Source organism: Catharus ustulatus, chromosome 1 (genome assembly GCF_009819885.2).
Source record: "Catharus ustulatus isolate bCatUst1 chromosome 1, bCatUst1.pri.v2, whole genome shotgun sequence".
Classification (NCBI taxonomy): Eukaryota; Metazoa; Chordata; class Aves; order Passeriformes; family Turdidae; genus Catharus; species Catharus ustulatus.
This window is the reverse complement of record NC_046221.1, coordinates 122,917,367-122,940,871: the sequence shown is the minus strand read 5'-3', so window position 1 is coordinate 122,940,871 and position 23,505 is coordinate 122,917,367. Positions and strand designations below refer to the sequence as shown.

At 38.8% G+C, this 23,505-nt stretch overlaps 1 protein-coding gene across 7 annotated transcripts in view; it reads right to left on the bottom strand.

Annotated features, from left to right (window-relative positions):
* Positions 1–23,505, bottom strand: part of CHD7 (chromodomain helicase DNA binding protein 7) — a 133,152-nt gene that overhangs the window by 66,497 nt on the left and 43,150 nt on the right. The gene's annotated exons all lie outside the window — the stretch shown is intronic.

Here is a 23,505-nt window from a genome sequence, read left to right as displayed (position 1 = left end):
TTGAGTCTCAGCACAGCTGAGTAATAGAATTACACAGCACAGTAATAGAATTATTTATTTACTGGTCATGTACTCTGAAGAAACATAGATTACAAAAGACAAATGATACTAATGTGGCCATCCAAAAAGCAAACATCCCATTATAATTTTATAGTAATCATATGTAGTGTTTTGTGCTCACAGAAAAAGTGAGACACATTACTTAGCCTATGGAATATCAGCCAGTGCAATGAGTGCTGACAGTTTGTTCACAGCTCAAGAAACAACTAGCTTGTCCCCTAAGAGAGGTCCTAGGTTGCTGTCCATTGATCAGAATTGATCAGAATCAGTCTTGATCAGGCAGTCTCAGACAACTGCCACCCCTACAGCATGCTCCAAATCAGCTGTACATGTAAGACATTGCAACAGCTACCACAGGGATTGTACATAACTGGTGATGTGATGGTCAACAAGACAAACATTTTATTAATACATTTTTGCTAAAGATTACTTTGCAATATAGAGTGACTTAGCAGTATAAGGTTATCCCTAATGAAAGCAAGGTAGGTCCTAAATATTACACAACAACAGCCTAACTCTCTACACTCCAACATCACTATGTAGATAGGTTGAGGACTCATGATTTTGACAAGTTTTTACTAGCTCTAGCTGCAGAGACGCATAGAAAGGGTGGGACAACTAGGTACTGAATTCTGCTGGTTAAAGCTTATTGCTCATGCTGACAGCTTGCCCACCTCAAGCCTGCCCTCTGTGCTTGGCCCAGTAAAAGGAAACTTCACTTTGCATGAAGTTTCAAGTAGAAGGCATGCCAGAACATGCCAGCATGTTTTACCACAGAAGTTGTTGACAGTCAGACTTGAGGATCTTAAAGGTCTTTTCCAACCTGAATGGTTCTTTAATTCTGCCATGTAACATCTGCATTTAAAAAAATGTGTGTATTCTCTTTGTGAAATTATGTTTGTGAAGTTATTCCCAGGCACAGCTATCAAGACACCTAGTGCTTACTAGAGAATTCCTTGGATTAGAGAATATCCAGGAGATTTACCAACAGTCTTTTCCAACCCCTCTGAGACAAGGTGATGGCTGCTCATCACCAGGCAAGATAGGGAAGTCATATAATAAAAGTAAGAGTATGTTAGGATGAAATAGTCTCCAGAGAATCTAGTAAAATATTTCAACTTCTCCAGTAAAGGGGGAATATAGGGGAGGAAACATCTGCACATACTCAACCAAAACAGTAATAATTAAACTGCTATTATTAAATGTTTTAGCATTATAAAAGACTAATCTAACATTTTAGCTTATATACAGGCTGAATTGTTGCTCTTGGGCTTGCCACCATGTTCTCCACATCTCCTTTCCTTCTCTGTGAAAGCAAAGCAGTTCCTCCAAAACAGTCAAACGCAAACACCCTCCTTCCCTTGGACACAGTCATGCTTTGAAAGCCAAGGTCTGGAGGGGAGAGACAAAACTCTACTGCCCTGCACATGCAGCCTCCTCCCTCCACCAGCAGAATTCTCTCCATTCAGCTACTGAACATCAAATGCATGGAGATCCATCCTCTCTCTCTGATGGGTAACCTGTTCCTACATCACACTGTATTGCTATCACCATAGTTGGTGATGCTCTGGTACCAACTATGATTTCCACTAAACACCCTGTTCTCTACCCAGAAAAAGAAAATGCAACAAAACAGTCCCGGCTGACTTGGTATATTAAACACTTAGAGCCTGCCCACAGTAATTAATGATAAATGTCCTCTAAAATTTCACTTTTTCTACAGAAGACTGAAGTTGCTCAGAGAACCATTTTTACAGAGATCTTAAATAGATATTATCTATTTACATCAATAACCTTTCTGTTATCAAATTTAAATCACAGTGACATGCAGCAAATGGCACCAGGTTTATGGCTACAGAGAAAATCAAAGACAAGCATAGGTGGTACAAGCACTGGTTCTTCTGACCACAGACAACTGAAAAAGTTCCATCTGTGCTATAACTGCTGCTAGTAATGGTAGCAGTAATAGCATTACACACCACAACAGCAAGAGCCTTTCTATACTGGTACTTTTCCCCCCCTCACCCTTTGTAACACCCAAGAGTTACAGGAAAACTTATTTTACAGGTTATAAATGTAAAAATATATAAGATGATGGGTAATAAGATACTATATTGTATGTTTACTTGATAAATACATACCATTAAAAAAACTAAAAATACAAGCAGTATGTGTGTTAAGTCAGAAGCAATACTTCTTTTTTGATTTGCCAAACCTTTAATAAAGTATTCTTTATCCAAATTCAGAAAAAGTACACTTCATCTTCTTGCAGTTTATAAGAAAGTTTACTTCAGTCTAAGGAAGTGAGAACAGCTATAGAGAGACGGGCAGTATGTTTGGGATGGGTTTTTTCATTAGATTAAGCTGAAGACTTGCAGGCCAGGAAACATTTTTCTCCTGCTTGTTCTGCAGCACTTAAGGATCAAGTAAATACAAATGACAGAAATACCCACCTGTCTGATGAACATCCTGTGAGCTCCAGTCCATTACTTGTAAGGGCAATACTAATGCTTTTTAACAATGAATCACAGAATCACAGCATTTCCTGGGTTGGAAGAGACCCACAAGGATCACCAAAGTCCAACTCCTGGCCCTGCACAGGACATCCTGAAAGTCACATCATGTCCCTGAAAACATCCAAATGCTTCTCTGTCAGGCTTGGGCCTGTGACCACTTCCCTGGGGGAGCCTGTTCCAGTGCCCGACCACCTCTGGAGAAAAACCTTTGTCCTAACATCCAAACCAAACCTCTCCTGACACAGCTTCATACTGTTCCCTCAGGTCCTCCCATTGGCCACTAGGGAGAAGAGGATTAATGAGTGCCCCTCCCCACACTTCCCTTCATGAGGAAGTTATAGACTGCAAAAGGACCAAACTGCAACAGACTATAAGGCAATCCCACTAGGAACAGATGGGCACCATGTGGCTACAACTGCATATTGCCCCAATCTAATTACTTGGCACCACTACATGCCTCTGTATTTTTCACAACATGTCTGTGCCAGAAAGTCCTCAAACTCAGCTTTCAGGGTGCTCTGCTTGCACCCTGCTTGTGTATGCACACCTTAGTGGCCTTTCTTCTGGGCTTGTCTTCCAGTTTTAGAAAGCTTCAGAAAGACACCGGTCACAGCCAGTCCTTTCAGCCTTCCTGATGTAATTCACACTGTGTTTTGCCATTCTTACCTGCCCCAGGGCAACCTCTCACCCCTCTTCTGAGGACACTCTAATGCAAGGGTCTTCCACAGGACTAGCCCACCTCTGAGAATGCCATCTCTCAGAGGCAGCCTCAGGATCACAGCTGCCCAATAAGCCCTCACTCATAGACATGACAGCAACTGAAGAGCACAACATCAAACACTCATAAAACAGTAAGATACAGCAACCACCAGTAAAATGCTTTCAGAGGTATTTTAGACCATTACATTTATTAGCATATGATGTTTGTTCCAATAAAGTAGGAATAGATATAACTTTTCTATCACTTTTCTAACCCCTTCCTTATACACACAGGAAAACAAAAGCCCGTCATTTTTGTTTTAAAAGCTTCCTGCTGTCAGCTTCTTGTTAAACATCCATGTTTAAGAAGCCTGCACGTATAAAAAACACAGCAATCACATTTTAGTGACAACCATGCATCAGATGACAAGGCTGGTGAAAAGAGGATGCAATTCATAGAGAGTCTTTACTAAGAACTTTATCACTTCCCCAATCTGCATGCCCTCATCAAAGAAAGAACAAGTTTTCCCCAAAGGTATAAATATGTATGTCATGTTCTAATAGTTCAAGGAAAGGGCAATGGCCTTAAATACTAAAGATTTCAACACATGTGAAAAGGACTAGAAGCCCTGAGTTTTTACTCCTGTCCATAGAAAGGAGGTCACACTAAAGTCCCATGATAATTCCACAATACCATCCACCAGTATTTTTATTAATTCACAGAGCACTCTGAATTTTCCACAGTTTGCAATAATGTATTTTTATAATTTCACCAAGATATTCTTGCAATTAAGAGTACCAGATTGAGAAAAATTAGCTGAAAGCATTAGAAGAAACACTACCAGCACAGATAGTACACTTTGGTTTCAGTTTGGAGCTGACAAACATTGACTTCAACAATATTGTATTTGGACGACTGGAAGAGACCCACTAGGCAAATAATGGAATATTCTTTTTCTTCCCTTGCCATCTTCCCCTTCTGCAAGGTGAAGTTGTATAGTATCCACAAGCAAAAGATGAAATCCTTTTCATTCATTACTTCTGCTGATGCCCTTTTTTTAAACTACAACTTATGTCTTTTCTGCTACATGTTAAAAAAACCCAGAATTCTCACATCATATGGACTTCTAATACTGCAAAATACTGAGGCACCACTAAAGAAAGTTAAACCACTATAAACCAATGTTTTTATTATTACTATTTAATTATTCTAATCTTTACATTTGCTAACTTCTGATTAAAAAAGCCTCATCTCAGAGTTTTCTCCCCAAAGATCATATTTGCTGTTTTCTGATACCATAAAATTATCTCAATCAAGCTGTCTCTACTGTTTATGTCTACTTCAAATTTCTGTTTAATTGCTGTTGTTTCCATCTCATAGTAAAGGTAAGCATACTTAGTACTAGGAGAGCCATAATTTAAAACTGTAACTTTATGTTTTGACATTCTAAATGCCATTTCCTTAATCACATAGAAATACCACATCATGACAGTAAAAGAAACTCCAAAATCCCACTGCCACCATCACTTTTACTTCTACTAGCATCTGGAAGTTGGAATTACTTTTCTACCCCATTTTTATCCAATATTAAACTGGTCTTGTCCAGCAGAAATTCAAAACCTTTTTTCAGGCACTGACTCACTGACACAGTCAGCCTGCAAGCAAAACAGCAGACATGCACTGTTGTCTTGAAAAGATTACAGTAATTTCACAATTATAAGCCACACCATTTTGACTAAAATTTTGGTCCGAACCCAAAGTGCGGCTTATATATGGACAAAGAACAAAAAGTTGCTGTTTTAGTTTGGAGGACAGGTGTCTGCTGAGAAAGGTAGGAGCTTCTCTTTGAAATGGAGAATGTAAACCCCCTCCCTCCAAATTATTATAATTTTGAAATCAAGGAGCTTTCAGGCAAAGATATGGGAATCAGGAATAACAGTTCTTTTCTAGGGAAATTAAAATAGAAATACAGTACTACAAAGAAACAAACTCCAAACCCTGACAAAGTCAGAGTACAACCTGACACCCTGTCAGGCAGGGTGTTGGTAGCAGTCCCATTAAATGGTGGCTGCATCCTCCTGCAGTGACAGATGTGATTCTGTTGGAGCAGTGCTCCTGTACAAGGTGCAGTTTCCCTCCGGAGGTCCAGTGGTGATGTGGAGAAATCCGGTTTTCCTCTGGAGTCCAGTGGAGAAAGGGGATACCTTAGTGTCCCAAAACCTCTGTTTTTATCTTGGTGAGAAATGTTGGGCTCTTCCCCCTGGCTGGAGTAACTTCCAATGGCATGAAGTAATTTTATCAGTCCCACAGTGGGACTCAATGGGCCATTAGCAGAAAATGACTCGCTGGAGGAAGGATGGGTTGTGAAAAGATAAAGAACAATGCCCCGCCTGGTTTCAATGGATGGCCCATTAGCAGAATATCTCCCATGCAGATAAGGATCACTGCCCCCACCCTCAACAGATGGTGATAGAATTGATACCTTTTATCACACTCTGCATTGCAACGTGCAGCTTATAATCAGGCGCGATTTATATATGGAGAAAGAAAAGTGCAGCTTATACTCAGTGCAGCTTATAATCGTGAAATTACTGTACTTAAAGTTCATTGTAACCCTAAGAAAGCACACTGTAAATTATAAACATTTTTTTAAATTACATTCTAAATTACCTAAATATTTCAAATATCAGAAAACAGAATAATTGTTGCTACTAAACAAATTTTACACCCTATTGCTTAACTTTCTATAATAATATCTCCAATGTACAGCATGACTCTTCCCTAGTTACTCTACAACTGCTGCCTCATGCAGTGCACAGGATGGATGAGACTTCTAGATTAAATCAGATCTAAATTACTATTACATTATCCAGAAGAAAAGACTTGTGTTACCTTGAAAGCTAAAGTGCAGCAAAGGGAAAGACTATGAGGAGTGGTGAAAGCAGTGAACATCAGAAAGGTAAGTTACTTCTTCCTACCAGCCTCAACTCATTATAATACTTTTTTTTCCTAGATGGGCTTTTGTTTTGTTGGGTTGTGTTTGGTTGAGGTGTTTTTTCTCCTTTTCTTTTAAATTACATACTTTCTTACTAGGAGGTTTCCAGCAAAGGACTTGCCATAAACTTGCCATAAACCTTCTTCTTGAAAACTGCTCAATGATGACTGCAAGAAAGCACACACTTGGATAACTACTGGCTTCAGCTTCAGGGCAATACAGCCCACCATAAGACACTACTCAAGGAAGCCCCAAATCCCATTACTATCACTCTTGCCACAGGCAACTCCCTATCCTTCTGTCCTGGCTTACTCATATGTAAAATGGAGAACACATACTATAGGAGACTTTAAATGATGAATGAATTAGTGGTTGATGAAGTTTTTTGGTATTATGATTAAACCTGCCATTTAAAAACCTCATTTAGCTATTTTTACAAAGATATGAAGAGAGGCACTGTTTGTAGGAAGAGACTGGTTCAAGGGATTCAGCAATATTCACTATTGGCTTTACTAGAAAATGTATAGTCAACAAATTATCAGGCCATACCTCAAAAAATAAAACCAAAGTAATTAAACAGCTACTTCTATCACAGAAAGTTACATACACAGATTACATCCTATTTTATAGTAATGAGAAACATGTAGTGTCTGTCTTAATTCAGTTCTTTTTTAACTACAGCTTTGCAGCCTGCCATCATTCTGTAAACACAATCATTTAAATTTTTGTGTGCTAAGTAACAAAGTTTAACATTTTCTGTCACTTACTAAGTTCTTTCTTGATACTTTCTTTCAAAATGTATATATAAATGTTGCAACTAAACCTTGCCAACTGGAGATACAGCAAGCCAGACCCACAAACGGTAACAAAAAATTACAGTTTTCCAATGCCCTCATTACCCCCCTCTTTCAGAGCCACAACTGAAAAGCTCTAAGTATCCCATATTAATTATGCTGGAAAACAGCAAAAGAAGAGTTAAAAGCTGCTAGTGTTCCTCATATACATGCATTTACTAATATATACATATGTATTCAAACATGTAACTTTCAGTGTTTAAATTGTTTCTAATGATGTCTGACTCCATTCCCACATTACAGCTGTTTCCATGTTCACTTTACAATATTTTATGAGAAAATCAACATAATCAAAAACCTGCCAAACCAACCCCAAAACCAGTCTGCAACATGGGAAAAAAAAGAAAAAAAAAAAAAATCAACTACATCGAGCCAGTTCTCCCCTGGTTATATGCTCAAGAATTAACTTCTCCCATCCTGTCATGTAGAAGACACCCAGTCTTCAAGTTAACTTCTATGAAGATAAAACACAATGCAAAAACAGGTTTTTCCTTTTCCCTCTCCTATGTCTAACTAGAAAAGGAAAATAACCTGGAAAATAATGATTTTTGCAATGGTTTTCTTACATTTTGTTTTCAATATGCTCCTAAACAGTTAAGTAGTAATTCTAAAAAAGTCTGATTAACCAGCCTTTAAACACCAATGGTTGATCAAGTCACAGAAATCAGAGAGCAAAAGGTACAATATATCTTCAGCAGTGATGCATTTTATACCAATGACACCTATATATTACGAGAGAAAAACTACTAAAGATTTAATGGTGCCAATTAAAGAAGCCAAGAGTTTGCATGGCTCAATGACTGAGTCATAGACCTTTTCCCTATAATAGGTTCCATTATAGTCGTGAGCTCAAGCTGTGGGAAGAGGATTATAGATGAGTAAGAGGAATTAGTGATTTTAAACGTTATTGCCAAGGAAGGTGTCCTTTAAGCATTACACAGCTGAATGTGTGACCTAGCAGTAGAGCAGCTTGTGCTTACTCACCATCCCAGTTCTGAGATCCTCAGAATTCTGGACATCTCACTTCAAAACACTGACACAGAAATTAGGCCCATCAGTGTAGAGCCCTCTCAAATTTAAACAGTATTTCACATGCATTTTCAAACTTGAAATATTTCAGTACTTGTAATTTTTCTGCCATTCTATTATGCTGATTTTTAAAAAAATTCATAAATACTTATATAAAACAAGGTAAGACTGTGTAGCTAAAGACCAAAATAGTTTGTACTTAAACCACAGGATATCTGTAAATAACTGGTGTGATGCACAATGAGGAAAAGAAAATTAAAATGTTCAAGTGCCTCTCAAGATTGCTTCCAGTAAACCTAGGGAAGTATTTGTGCCAGAGTACATTGCACAAAATTCTGATCATCCACATTAGCAACAATTACACCTCAGGCACGGGTACAGATTATCTTGAAGGAGAAATCCAAAGATAATTTAACTTACTTTAGATAGATAGTTGTTTATCAAAATACTGACAGATCCTAATACAGGAAATGAAAATAATTAAGATGGTTACAATTGACACCAGAGCAAATTCTGCATGGAACCAGCACCTCATAAATTTAGGACAGTCAGGTGCCTGTTCCAACATTCAAACTGATCTGATTCAGGTAAGAATTTCAAAGAACAGGAATACTGGAAGCACAAGCCAAGTGCTCTTTAAGCTTCATGAGGTTTAGAAAAACAGTTCATAAGATGGCAGATGTGACAGCTGGAAGCTCAACTCAATGGCCGAGACAACCTTTACAAGTACTTTGCTTTTAATGACCGGGAACAGTAAAAATCAACAGCAAAATCTTGTTTACATTAAAGAATAAATGCTTTTTAACAAATCCAATTTGGAATATGACAAACATCAAACATACTAGTTCAGAAAAGAGTTAAATATGCTTAGAAAAAACATTTCTGTTTAGTTTTCTAGGAGAAGAAAGTATCTATTAAGTAGGCTAATAGGAAGGTCCTGGTTACAGAAATGTTATCTTCAAACCTGAAAAAAGAGGTTGGCTACCCAAAAAGCTTTTATAACTACACCGGCCAAAGTAGTCAGAAAAAAACCTTGTAGCATCATCTGTTTTATAAGCCTTACTTCACACACATCCTTAAGTCATCACAGCTATGAATGTGTTTACTCAGATACCCCAAAGAAAATCTCTTTGATTTCAAATGTCTGTTTTCATAAATATTTTTCTTTGGCAAGTAATTATCTCTGTATCATGACTGTCATATAAAATGCAACAATAGAAAGGCTGCTTATTAAATAGAAATGTCACAGTACCAGTGTTCTTTTGCAATAACTTTTCTATTCCCTGGTTTGAACAATTTTCCCCAAACATAGCAGAAGTCATTTTTATTTTCAAGTACTCTAGACAATAGAGGTTTGAGAAAAGCAGAAGTAGGCAATTTATTAAATTACTGGTCATCCATCATTTGTTCATTTAGGTAGCCACATCATTTAAGTATTAGTGATATACTTGTAAGGAGTGGGTTAGTACAGGAGTGAGAGCAGTTAATCAATAATCTAAAACCCCTTCTTCTATCTCCATCCATTGGGGCAATTGAGTGGTTTATAGAACTGTTTTGTTTTAGGCTAAGTTTGATAGAAACTGATGTAGAGAAGAGACAGAAAGGAGCAAGAATTTTTATATCTTTTACACCTACTAGTAAGTCTTACACAGCTGATCACTGAAAAAGCAAGACAACCTACAGATCAGACTTCAATTACTTACAACTCAAGTTTGTTTGGATATTTATTTTCTCCCCCACAATGTTTTCTTTGCTTCACTTATGAATACAAGCATCTACCTCCTCAGCAGCTACAACTCACAGAACATATTTCTGAGTTAAAAGGAAAATACACTGATCAAGATTTAAGTAATTCTGTGTTTGTAACTTGCAAGAAATACACTGGTGGTTTTCTAACATTGAAGCAAGGCAGGCATTTTCACATGCACTGTTAGTATGCTTTTTATGTACCAGTCCCCACAGTTTCGCGCGAGAATTTTTGATTATCCAATTAGACATAGTCAGTAAAAACCCTTTAAATGCAGGAAGTCACATCCTGAAGCTACAGAGGTTATTTTCTAGATCTATTTAGAAGACAAAGTAACAGAGAAGACAACATCCAAAGGCTTTTTTGCTTTTTTGAGGATATGTAAATCAATAGGAGAAGTCAAGCTGACATTTGAGAAAGTGTGCAGGAGCTGACAAACAAGCAGTGCTAACTCAAGGTAGGGCTTCTGAGTCAGGCACCCCTCAGAGTACCAGACAGATGTGGAGGAGCTCACCCAGGATGGTGGGGGTGGAAGACAGAGGTGGTTTGTGGTCACCTCCATAACCCCAGGCATGTTACCATCAGCATAGTTCCACCCTTTGAAATGGAAACAGTGATGTGACCCACCAACAAATTCCCACTGGTTCAAGTTACACAAAGGTTATCTGATGGAAGAAGTTAACAGACATGGAGGGTACATATCACAGGCTAAACCCATCTTTTTCTAGATGACTTACTAATACTGACCTGTCAAACTCTGGTGACTAGTTTCATGCCGACATTTCCCACTGCAAATTTTACAGCCCTCCAGAAAAGGCTCAACTATGTCCAGTTCCCTTCAAAGCCAAAGGCAAATATAACACATAACAACTATAACATTGGTGTTTCCGCGGCCTTTCCAAAAAAGGTGGCACAAACCATAACTTTCAGGTGAAGTGTGGATACACCATCAGGTGCCAACAGAGAACTCCCTCCTGGAGAGATAATAGAATGGCTTGAGTCAGAAAAGACTTGGCAATCTAGTCCAATCCCCCTGCAATAAGCAGGGACATCTTCACATCTATCAGGTCACCCATCCAACCTGACATTGAAGATTTCCAGGGATAGGGCATCAACCACTTATCTGGGGAACCTATTACATTGCTTCATCACTCTTACCATAAAAAAGTCTCTTATACCTAACCCAGACCAGTCCTCTTCCAGTTTAAAATCATTACCCCTTGTCCTATCACAACAAGACCTGCTAAAAGGTCTGTACCCATCTTTCTTACAAGCCCCTCCTTAGGTACTGAAGGGCTGCAATAACATCTCTCCAGAGCCTTCTCTTCTCTGGGCTGAGCAAGCCCAACTCTCTCAGCCTTTCCTCATCAGAGAAAGAATTCCAGACCTCAGATGGTCTTCACATTCTTCTCTGAATACACTTCAAGAGATCTATGTCTCCCCTGTGTTGAGAACCCCAGAGCTGGATGCTGCACTCCAGGTGGGGTCTCACAAGAGCAGAGCAGAATGACAGAATCATATCCCTTGACCTGCTGGCCACACTGCTTTTGGTGCAGCCCAGGATATAATTGGCTTTCTGTGCTGCCAGCACATTTTGGCAGGTCATGTGCCATCCACCAGTACCTCCAAGTCCTTCTGAGCAGGGCTGCTCTCAATCCCTTCAGCCCCCAGTCTGTAAATGCTACCCTAATGTAAGTGTAACAGCTTGCACTTGGACTTGCTGAACCTCATGAGGTTCACACAGACCCACTCCTCCAACTTGTCCAGCTCCCTCTGGATGCCATCCTGGATCTCAGGTACATCAACCTCAACACCTAGCCTGGTGTCATCTACAAATTTACTGAGGGTGCACTTGATCTCCCTGTCAAAGTCGTTGATGAAGACATTGAGCAGTACTGGTCACAATACACTTTTCTGGGACAGGTGGTCTCTGCAATTTGCTCTACACTGAGATGCAACCACTGTCACTTCAGACACCAGCCTGAGGAGATGCCATCAGAACTGAGACTTTACATTACACCATAGAATCCTGCTCTGTCAAATTTTTCTCTCCCCCTCTCCCCCTCTTTGTTTTTTTTTCTGATGTCAAGATCTGCAAGCTTCTAATAGTGGACATGTGATTCTCTTATTAACTTCCCATATGCATATTGTTGCTTATCATATAAACCTGCTCTCCTTAATCGACTTTCCCAGGCTATATAAAAGCAGTCTACAAGGGACTTCAGGGGTGTAACAGACCATGGTTTGGAAACATCAACTTAAAGAAATCTTAACAGATACACATGTGATACAAAACCAGAAGTGATCATCGGTAATCAACTCCATTTTTGTTTTGGGGTGGGAAGGCAGCAGCTCTCCATATGGTCTTTTCACTGCACTATCTTTTATTAACTTCAACATGACAAAGTGGGCTTGAAAATCATAGACTTGCTAAAAATCCATTGATGTTATATTTGCTGCTAAGATCAATTTATGTCAAAGAGCCCAAGATACTTCTCAGACTCTATAGTCACAGCAACAAGTGAAAATAGCCTTTGAATATGTTAGCTATGGCATGCCAAAGGTAGGCCTTTCCCCATCTCCTCTAGTAAGTGAACTAAACTAATAATTAAATCAGAATGTGTCATTAGAAATGGAGGGCAAGAGGAGAGGATAGAAAACAAAACAGAACAAAAAAACCTAACAAAAAAACTTCAAACAAAACCCCTCCATACACACACACAAAAAAAAAAAAATCAGAAAAAAAATAAAAGAAAACCAAACCAAGCCAAAACCTCCCAAAAAATCCTACACTTCACTTTCTGTGGACAAACACCTATCTCATTTAGCAGCACCAACTGAGGTAGCTCTTAATTTAGATTATCCAACTTTGATTAACCTTGTTCTATGAAACATCTTATCTTTAATGCAAATATCTTTAGTACCCTTGCTCCAGACATTCTTTACACAACCTATAGTAAAATGTAAAAATCCCTATAGGCAGATCTTAAATCAGACACATCTACAGCAACACCAGGTCTAGATTTGGGGTTGTATCATAATGTTATATTACAGCTGGTGAACTGTGTCTAAAGCAACACTTTTCACTTACCCCTGAGTGCCATAACAGTTTCTGACTTAATTGCTGTACAGAGCAGCAGGGAACTGCAGAAACTCGCCACTGCTGCAGACCACCTCAAGCACACCCAACAGGAACATTGACAATACTGACACCAAACAACCAACCTGTGTCAGACAGTAAAAATTCCCCCAATTCCAGTCTAATACCCTAAGTACAGCACTATTTGGTTTTCAACAAGTTTTCCTGAAGTATTTCAAAGGACGCCTGCAGAGCGAAATACAACCAAGCAGTCTTCCAGTACTGGAGATGTGAGTCCCTATGTCCATCTCTCACAGTGCTTGCCCCAGTAGATATCTGCAGGATCCCATTAACAAACAGATACAAATAACAACTGTAATGCCCAAAGTTTTAGACCAATTTTAATGGCTGTGTATTTCATACACAGCTGTACAAGTAAACTGTGATGTCAACTTTTTAGGGTGTCACTTTAAATTCGAACATGCACTGTGTATTATAAGCCTCCCACTATATTTAGCAACAATTGGCTGGTACAGAAAGATTTCTTCCAAAAATAAAATTAAGGACTTCATATCATCCAGTGCTCACATGTAAGGAAAATTACAGTATTATCACACTTATCAGAGCCTTGCAGGGCCAAAAAAGATAGGAAGTACCAGAATACAAGTGGATGGAGGGCCATCTGGAGAGAAAGGAGATGTAAAAGCAGAGTGGAAAAAACAAGAGTTCATATTGACTAGACATTAGAAAGTTTGTTATGAAGTTTGTTATGAGTCCTCTCTTCTCTTCCAGGAAAATTGCATCCAAAAATCTGTGGAACTATTAACATCTCAGTCACTGTGGTCATGTTATTTTGTTTGAGAGTTACAGAGACATAACAGAATACAATTTAACTAACACAATCAGCATGGACTAATTTTTCTGACTGAACCAGTTAAATTATTCAGTCTGTTGTAAGAAAAGCCTACTGTAAGTGGCTATACAGTCCTTTCGGGAACACATGCATAACATGAAAATTTCCTCTATGACTAAAATAACGAGAGTTTACATTTGAGAAAATATAAACAGATTAATATTTTAATATAAATATTAAAAATATTTAAAAAGTGGAAGTTGAAGCCTAAATAAATGTTTGGCACTTCCTACAACATTATAACAATGTATCAATGGTACATTTGGGTTTGCATACTGAAGAATAAGTGTTGCATTCATGCAGACAAATATTTGCAATCTTTCAAAATTAAAAGATTAATAATATGCCATAGAAACCTGCCAAGATACAGAAATCATGACTTTAGAAAGATTGTGGACTTTCAGTACTTATAGGGGGCTTATAAAAAAAAGAGGCAGGTAGGGACAAGGCAAGGGAGAATTCTTTTAACTGAAAGAGAGAATTTAGATTAGATGTTAAGAAGCAATTCTGTCCTCAAGACAGAGACACTGAACAGGTTGCACAGAAAACTTGTGAATGCCCCACCCAGAGAAACGTTCAAGGCCAGGTTGGATGGGGACCTGAGGAACCAGATCTAGGGGGTGGCATCCACCCAAAGTGAACCCACTACAGCATTTGGTGGGGTGGTTGGAACTAGATCCTCTTTAAGGTCACTTCCAGTGCAAGTCATTCTATCAGCCTGTGATTTCTTAACATTTAATTTCTACAGCAGCAACCCATGCAATACAAACACATTCACAGAAGTATGTAATATTTGTGCTTGCTCAGCATAACACAAGAGCTGCAGTCTCCTAAGCTCAGCTAACACAGTAAAACCACTGAGGAGGAGGAGTACAGGAAAGAGCTGCATCCCAATCCTCAGTACTGAGGAACAACAAAAGCAAAGGAACAAACATTCCTCCCAGCCCAATAGAGATCAGAGATCCACATTTTTTTTCTTCCACATCTTGTATAACTGCACTACTCTCACATTAACCTCTACAACTACCAAATTCTTACACAAGAAGTGTGATTTTCCGCTTTGAACTGCTAAAGTCTGGTTGTCTCAGTCTTCTTGAGCTTGTGCAGCTCAAGAAAGTGACAGAGAGCAAGGAGGTGGCACATTTTAGAGTAACAGACATCCAAGCAGGAACTCAAACTGGGGTTTTTATCAATGTTGGTTCTGAATAAATAACAAAATTTAAGGCCTTCATCTCTATGTTCCCCTTCATAAACACAGGCAACATTATTGCTGGCTACACCAACTTTGCCAGCAATAGAGAAAATTCTAAGTAATGTTTAAAGTATGGTAAAATTAAAAAGAATGATTTATAAACTCTGGAAAGAGCAAACACACGCTCAAATCACTTAGTCATCCTGTCTCTCAGTTCTGTTTTCTCATAAAGATGACTAAAAAAAAATCTGAGCTTTATTTCTAACTTGCTGTGCTTTTAAACAATTCTCTATGCTGAGGAAAAAGAATCCCATTCAGTACTCAAAGAAGACAATTCATTACTGGAAGTATCTTCATATGACACCCATCTAATTAAATTGTGCCAAGCTCTTTGGTAGAAATGGGATATTCTTTCACCTCTTCAATAACAAACCAATTGCAAATACTTTAGTTGGAAAACAGCCCCACTTTTCTAAAAAACAAAACACTCCTGAAACCAAATCAGTCATTAATAAGAGAGAAGTTGGGAGAAGTTGGAATGTGGCCTGATTGTCACTAATTCAATAAAGACAAAGCTTTCTAAGACTTCTAATGAAAGTTTTAATTTAACAAATTTGAGGGAGGATTCAAGGGCTGGTTTACTGAGGGCAGGTACTACAAAAAAACAACCTGTGTAAGCGTATTAAAGGGCCTGAAGGTTCATTGCCAGAGGAAGAGGCAGTCCCCATTCAACTCCAGCAAGCATTCCCACTCCTACATCACCAACTTGGGTGATGTTGTGGTCACATAATGAAGAGCTGCCAGGAACATGACCAGGCCAGATAAGCCCATTCACCAGTGATCAGGCAGGCTGATGCAAAGCAGCAAAGGTTCTGTATCCCAGCCTGCAGCCACCTTCATCTGCATGGATACATACACACACGTATTTTTAAGCAGATTAGATATTGGGAGTTACTGAGTCCACACAGCTATGCTGGGAAGCTGTCAGTGGGCTATTTGCCCACAGCAGGGTGACACAAAGGTACACCCTGAAGCAGTGTGAAGAGCAGTAACAGGCACGCTGTACCAAATGGCTGCCTCTGGCAAGGGCTCAAGAGGCAGGTGACTCAAGCAGAGAGAGGTGGAGTGACTCCCTAAACTTCTCTGTCCCCATTTTAAAACAGATGTTGCCCATTTCCTCTCTGTTCCTACTATTCAGCACTGCTGTCAGATCAGCTCAGTCTTCCTGCCCCCACTTCCTACTCTGCTCCTACCAGTTCCCAAGAAGCAGCTTCACCATCTTTAAACCACACTGGCAAACTTGAGAATATTTAAACAGAATAGAGGTACAATAGATGCTTTAACCACTCAAGGGTGTCAAACCTTGCTCCTTAGCTACCAAACTTTACAACTCTTCTGAGAAGTCTATAAATGTTTACAGATAGCATCTCTAAAGAAAAAAAAATCCCAAGTGTTGTGTTTTGTTTTCCCCAAATTCAGACTACATTATCACCAGTAAAATACATGTATCGTCATACAATTAAAAGAACTGAAATATGAAAATTCAAAAGTGAAAAGCATTGCCTTACTGAACTGAGGGAGAAAACAACTTCTACAGTTAAAAATTACACTTCAAAGTGATGGTGTCCCGTCATAGTGGGACCTGACACTCCACAGTGTCAATTTACTCCACAGAGGGGAAAAAAAGAAAGAACACTTATGCAAGTTTGTGACACTTGCATTCAAGATACAAGCAAGGGCAGGATAGCTTAAAATAAATGGATGCCTCAAATTCCATGAGAAAGAGCAGAACAGAATTCCAGAAAAAGGATCCATTGTAAAAATGCAGAAAATTAATTCTTCACCTGCAACTTATTCCTTATTAAAACTGCCACTGTATTTAAAGACTTTAAAAAAAATTAAAAATAAAAATCAAGCGTTTTCCTTTCATTTGCCCTGATTTTCCATCCTTGTAAGTCTATAGGCTGATGATGATGCAAACATGAAAGTTTTTACTAGACTATCAGCTTTCAATCACAAAAAAAAGCTTCTCTAAAACAACAGATTTAAATTTGTTCAAATAAATACACAGTAGGACAACATCTTCAACCATGGGAAAGTAAGATAGCTGTCAAGTCCCACTGGAAGTGACCAGCAGTAGCAGATAAGAACACAATACTGAAGTACTAAACAAGCAGCATAAATTTAAATTTTTTTCTAGCTGGGTGATTCCTTAGAAAATGCTCATTTCAGGAAACAATACATTCAGGTCACCAACATCTCACAGAAACTTTCAAAATACCCATGCTGAAGAACAAGTTGGGTAACTCTTAAACCTAAAAATCACAATGCTGATGCAGAAACGTGTTTTTATGCTAATGCTACAAACTGTCTTTACCCAAAACTTCAGAGCAGATAATTTAATGGCACAAATTATTTTCATCATAGTCAAATCACGGCACCTGAGGGAATAAGTATTCTTGAAGTAGCTTGTGCCTCCTCAGCAGTAAAAAAAGACCAAAAAGTTCATAGCAAAACCACCTCTAAACTACAAATCTTTGACCCAAAGGCCTATTCACTAAAAAAAAAAAAAACATCATTGCAAGCACTTCATTTACACAAGTACACATAGCCTTTTCAAGGATGAGGAAGAAATAAGCCTTTGAATATGTTAATATTAACTGTTAGACTGCAATGTAACTGAGGAGTTTTGAATATGAACTTTGGTTGCACACAGTATTTCATAATAATTATTGTATCCTTTGAAAGACCTGCATGGGAACTTGCCCACAGATGGATCAAGTTATCAGTGTAACAGAAAATTCTACTCCACGGGGGTGAAATAACTTCAACACTTCTGACCAAAGGCAGATTTTACAGGCTGTTTTTCTTTATGTTGGAAAATTATAGTTAATTATATTGCTTACATTGCTCAAATACAAGAATTCTTCAGAGCCTCAAGAAGATACAGCAGAAGGCTGTAAACTTTCAAGAAAAAATTAATACTGCTATCAACCTTTAATATGAATACTATGGATTTTCTTTCCTTCTCTCTCATTACTATCCACAACTTCTTACTTTGCCTACATTTTCTCCATATATATTATATAAATACACACACACTCATGCTTATCTATGCATAAAAATAATATACAATTGTAGTTGATTAAAGTTCAGTTTTTCAGTTCATTTTTCAGGTTTTTCATTCCATTTAGTCTGGCAGCTTCAAAAATCTTGCCAACATACACAGGTTTGCGGGTCTGTGAATACTTGAAAAAGGAAACTAGAATTTCTAGGGGCAGGCAGGCAGCCATGAGACTTTGCTGAATGTGCAGCATACACAGTACCCCAAAAGACCAGCTAGCAGTCATGTGAAATTGCCTCTGCATCAAAACAAAAAGTACCCAACAGTGTTTTTCTAGGGGGTTTTTTTTAATATATTGGATTTCTACTCATCAACAGGAAAATAGTCAAAAAGTTAAACATTTGAGGGATTAAAAAGCCAGCAGGTCTCTCTGGAGATGTGGGAAATTGCTTATGAATATTATTTATGGGAATAATCCTAACTATGCAAAGTGGCATCATTTGCTACTATATAAACTTACAGGAAACACTGAAAGATAATTCGTGTGAAGACAGTAAGGAGTCAATCTCTTCTTACTACTCTCAAGCATTAAAACGAACACCCAGGAGAAAAATTAAGTACCAGCAGAAACTGATTTAATCTCTACTTTCTGCAAGGTTAGAATATTGCATCAAACCAATACAGCTGATTATAGTTTTCATTAATATCCCTTTCCATTCAGGTATATCCAAGTATAAATTAAACTGAGGCAACAACACAGAGTTTGAAATTGCAGGAAGGGCCTGTGAAAGGGGTGACCCAGCTGGTGACTCAGCAGGACTTTCCCTGCCTCCTCCCCTGCAAGGGAGGGCAGGAAATTTCAAAAGAATGTGTTCATACCAACACAGCTATGAGTTATGATTTAAAGTCAAGTCACATGCCCATAGATAATAAGGCCAGCAGAATAAACCTGGCAGTGAACCGGTAACACACACAAAATTAGTTCCTTCTCCACCAGAACCTGGACGCTGCAACTTCAGAATCCTTCAACACTGTTGGTGACCATTGTTGAGCTGTTCCATTTAGTCAGGCATGGAGGCTATACCATACCTGTTTGTCATTTAAATACTCCTGTGTTTGACCATAAATAATGTAAGTCGCATTTGTGGAACATGATTAATGAACACAACTCGAAACTTCAGCCCACACAGTAGCTGTGGGTAAATAAGTTGTGTGTAACAACACACCCAGGACAGCCTATTCTTGGCAAAAAAACCCTCCTACACTTCCTCTATCACTAATAAAATGCTCTGAAAGTAATGATATGTAAGAACTGCATAGCATTAGGCCTCCAAAGGCCTGTCTAACCTGATATCACCTCTGATAAAGTGTGTGGAAGAGGACAAGAACCAGACACGCACACAGGAGATGCAGCCCAGTAACAAATTCTCAGTCACTTATGTATGGCACAGATCTGCTGAGCCAAATGTGGTGCCTTTATGTTTATCAAATGATGATGCATTTTTCTGTGCAACATCTGAGATCAGCATTTTAATGTGCAGTTCTGAACTCACCAATTGACAACTTGCTGAATACCTAAAAAGAATTCAAGGAGACAAAAACAGGTGGCAAACAACCCTTACTTGACATCCATCTTCTTCAGGCACCTGTATCACTCACAAGTTTAAAGGCTTTCACCATCTCTCTCCTTCCTTCCCCCACTAAAACAACATTCCTTCCCCACCCCCACGTAGTGCTTTTTAAAGTGCTGCTGTATTTTCTGAGGCCTGAGGAAGGGACACAGAACTTCACAGCACTTGCCTCACCAGCATACCATACAGACAGGTAATAATCTTAGTTTTGTTTTCTACTACTTTTATTACAATTCCTACTGATTTATTTCTTTAACTGTTATAGCTCATTTTCAGACAGCCATCTAACACCAAAACCTGCTCCTAAGATGCTTTTGCCTGCCATTTCACTGCCCAAGCACCACAGAACCATAAAATCATTTAGAGGTTGGAAATGACCTCTAAGATCATCAAGTCCAACTGTAAACCCAACAGTCAGGTCCACCACTAAAGCATGTCCTAAGCATGTCCACATGCCCCTAGGCACCACATCCATACATCTTTTAAAGACCTTCACAGATGGCAACTTTACACCTTTCCTGGGCAGTTTCAATGCTTGATAACCTTTCTGCGATAAAAATTTTCCTAATATCTAATCCAAACCTCCCCTGGCCATGTCTTGACTCACACAACTTAATGGCCAAGCAATTGACTCTCCTATTATATTTCTAATTAGTTTATTTCATTCTTATTAGGTTCTTCACATCTGCATTTGGTACTCTGCTTTGGGTGTATCAACAGCAGCAGCAAATTTTGTCATCTGACTTTTCACTCTTCTCCAGATCATTTATGAGTATTTTGCAGAACACAAGCTCATAAGCCCAACAAAGATGCCTCCACTGTGAAAACAGGCAAGCTATTCCTGCTCTCTGCCCCTTGATGGATTGCTTTGCCACAGCAGAACCAGTCTTCCCACCCCATGGCCATCAGGCTCTTCCAAAAACCTTTGGTGAAAAGTGTTTCAAAGGAGGGCCTGACAAACCAAGCACACTGACTGAACATCCCAACACTGCAGTGGTTCTTATGGATCTATCAAACTCCACTGAAGCCAGCAACTCACTGCTAACATGGTCCTAATAACCATGTATAATTTTCAGCTATTAATCAAAACCAGATGAATTGTCAATCACCAGCTTCATCGCACAGCCAAAACAATTTGCAGTTTTCCACACAAAAAAAAGAAATAACAAGCCTTGGAATCAACAGAGCAATTTCTTCCAACTTAAAAGCAAAAGAACTTCACTTTCCTTCCAACATATCTAAAAACAAAACAGTAATTTGGTTAACCACAAGTATTACAGCCTTCCCATGATAAGGCTAGCTTCAAATCACTGAAAAATAATTACTAAGATGACTTCTGTTGATTTTAAAGTACATTTAAATTCCCATTTTCACTGACTATATTAATTTTGTTGATTCATTTTACACAAATAAAAACAAACCAGTCATTTAAATAACTGCTCTTCAGTGAACAGCTTTCTGCTTACTGACTTGAAAGAAAAACCATGACAGAAGAGCTACCAACTCTGTATTCAGGCTTAAGAGCAGGGGTTTCGCACATCTGCATTTTTTCCCCAGGGGGTGGGGAGGGGTTAAGTTTTCGTTGATTTGAACAACACTCATTTCATTCAAACAGTTTTCAAGGGGGGAAATGCCTGCCTGTTAAGAGTTTCATTACTACAGCCAGGACTCAAACTAATTACTTAATGGGAGGGTATGTGAACAGTAACTTTTACCAGATAAAAACAGAAATAAGCTAACAGAAGTTACTTGGCTTGCTACAACTGTCTGAATTACTGATTTTAATCAAATAACTGGAGTTATGTGGTTTTCCTCTAATTATTTAGTTTCAGCACTTACCTTTCTTCAAGCTATTCATTTGCAGTTCAGCACTATAATAGGTTGCATAGCTTATTTAAGGGTTGAGCTGCCTGTGTTTAACCTCTTCACTGATTAAAGGGAAACAAATGTCCCAAGAACATTTAACAAGCTTGTACATTTTACAAGTAAACTTTCTTCTCCCAAACCACCCTTTTAATGCCAAAAATAGGCTTACTTGAATGGTCAGATGAAAACAAGGAATTAATGTTGGTGGAGAACACCACCGCTTTAGGGTACAGTCCAGCTCAAGTATTTCCTCTCACATCTCCACCATCATGGGTTATGAAAGATCCTAGTGACACTGGTTTTTGTTCCTTTACTCTCTTAAAAGTCTTATGTTACCATTTCTACAATTTTCTTTCAAGTTTTTTCTGCTAGATGTTTCAGGTCTCATCTTTAGAGTTAAAAAAACTGTCTTGTACTTCTTTTTCTCATTCCTACCCTTTCTGTACTGATTTCTCTCTGCTGTCATTACTCCCTTCCCCAAATACCCGCTCATTCTCTTCATTTTTTCCTATAGCCTTGAGTTCTCTCATTTTCATCCTGCTTAGCCACATAGCTGGTAACAGGAGGCATTGGCAAGAGCTGCTCTCTCAGATAAGAACACACAACTCCACGTGCATGCAAAAACTGTAATTAAAGTTCTCCAAAGTCTGTGCATGGAGATGCAGAGAGAGGAAGGGTCAACGCAGGCATCTAAAATTTCAAACCAGCTTTGAGGTAGGCAGGGAAGAGAAAGATTGCCTTGAAGGTATACTTTGCTTCTTCTAGAGAGCCTCCTCCCTCAGAGAAAGACAGTGCACTTTTCCCCTTGCCCAGCTCAGTCTCTAATCTCCCTCGCAGGGTTCCCCCCCTCCTCCTCTCTTCCACGGGGAATGTGGAAGCCCGTCCCAGCTGCTGAGCTGCTCCATCCACCACTCCTTGTCAGCTGCCTCTCCGCAGCACGTACATCTGACTCCCAGAGCCGGCTCACGCTGTGAGGAGCAGAGAACGGGAGCAGCCGGCAGGCAGCAGTGGAGGGGACGGCTGAGCAGCTGCTTTGCGCACAGGCCCGGGACACTGCCTAGGACAGCTGTTTTTATGATTTATTAAGCGTATTGTAACATAGTGTCATTATGACTGCATTCCAACAATTGTCTCTAAATATTTACGGGCAGAGCTACTTGGTATTAATTACTGACTGATCAGAAAAAAAATAAAATTAGTAAACCTTTGATATGTGCACCACTTGACCACAGATGAATCATCTGGCACCAAACCTCTTGAACTCTGACTGACCAAGTCAAAAGTAAACAATGGTAAATGTGAAGATTCCAAAAAGCACTTTTTCAGCTGAAGCTTAGCATACTAGCAAATAGCCAAAACTCTTAAGCTACAGAGGATCAAGATGTTTTACCAGTTTCAGCTTTTAATTGAAAAATTATGTGGAAGCTATCAAAACCTGACAATCAGAGCCTTTTATATTCTCCTTAAAATTTCATTGCAGCCTCAGAAGATTTAATTTCAGACTGATCCACGTTGTTGTCCTCTCCTTGCACAAACTGTTTCCCCATCACTTCTCAGTTTCATGACTTAGTGCTAAAGAAGTTCATGCCAGAAGTTTTTTTCACATGTAACAATTTCAGCTTTAATTTAAAACCACAGAACATACCCTTAGGATTTAAAAAAAAAAAAATCTTGGTTTGGCCAAAACAAACACATTATAACACACACTTCTTTCTCCAAGTTGCAAATACAAAAATTTCATAGTTTAAATGACAATTCTCACATGTACTTTCCATCTCCTCCCCAAAGGAACCAACATGAAAAAATAGTATATATTTAGCTTGCCTGTTGTTGTATCACATTTTGGTCTATCCATAATG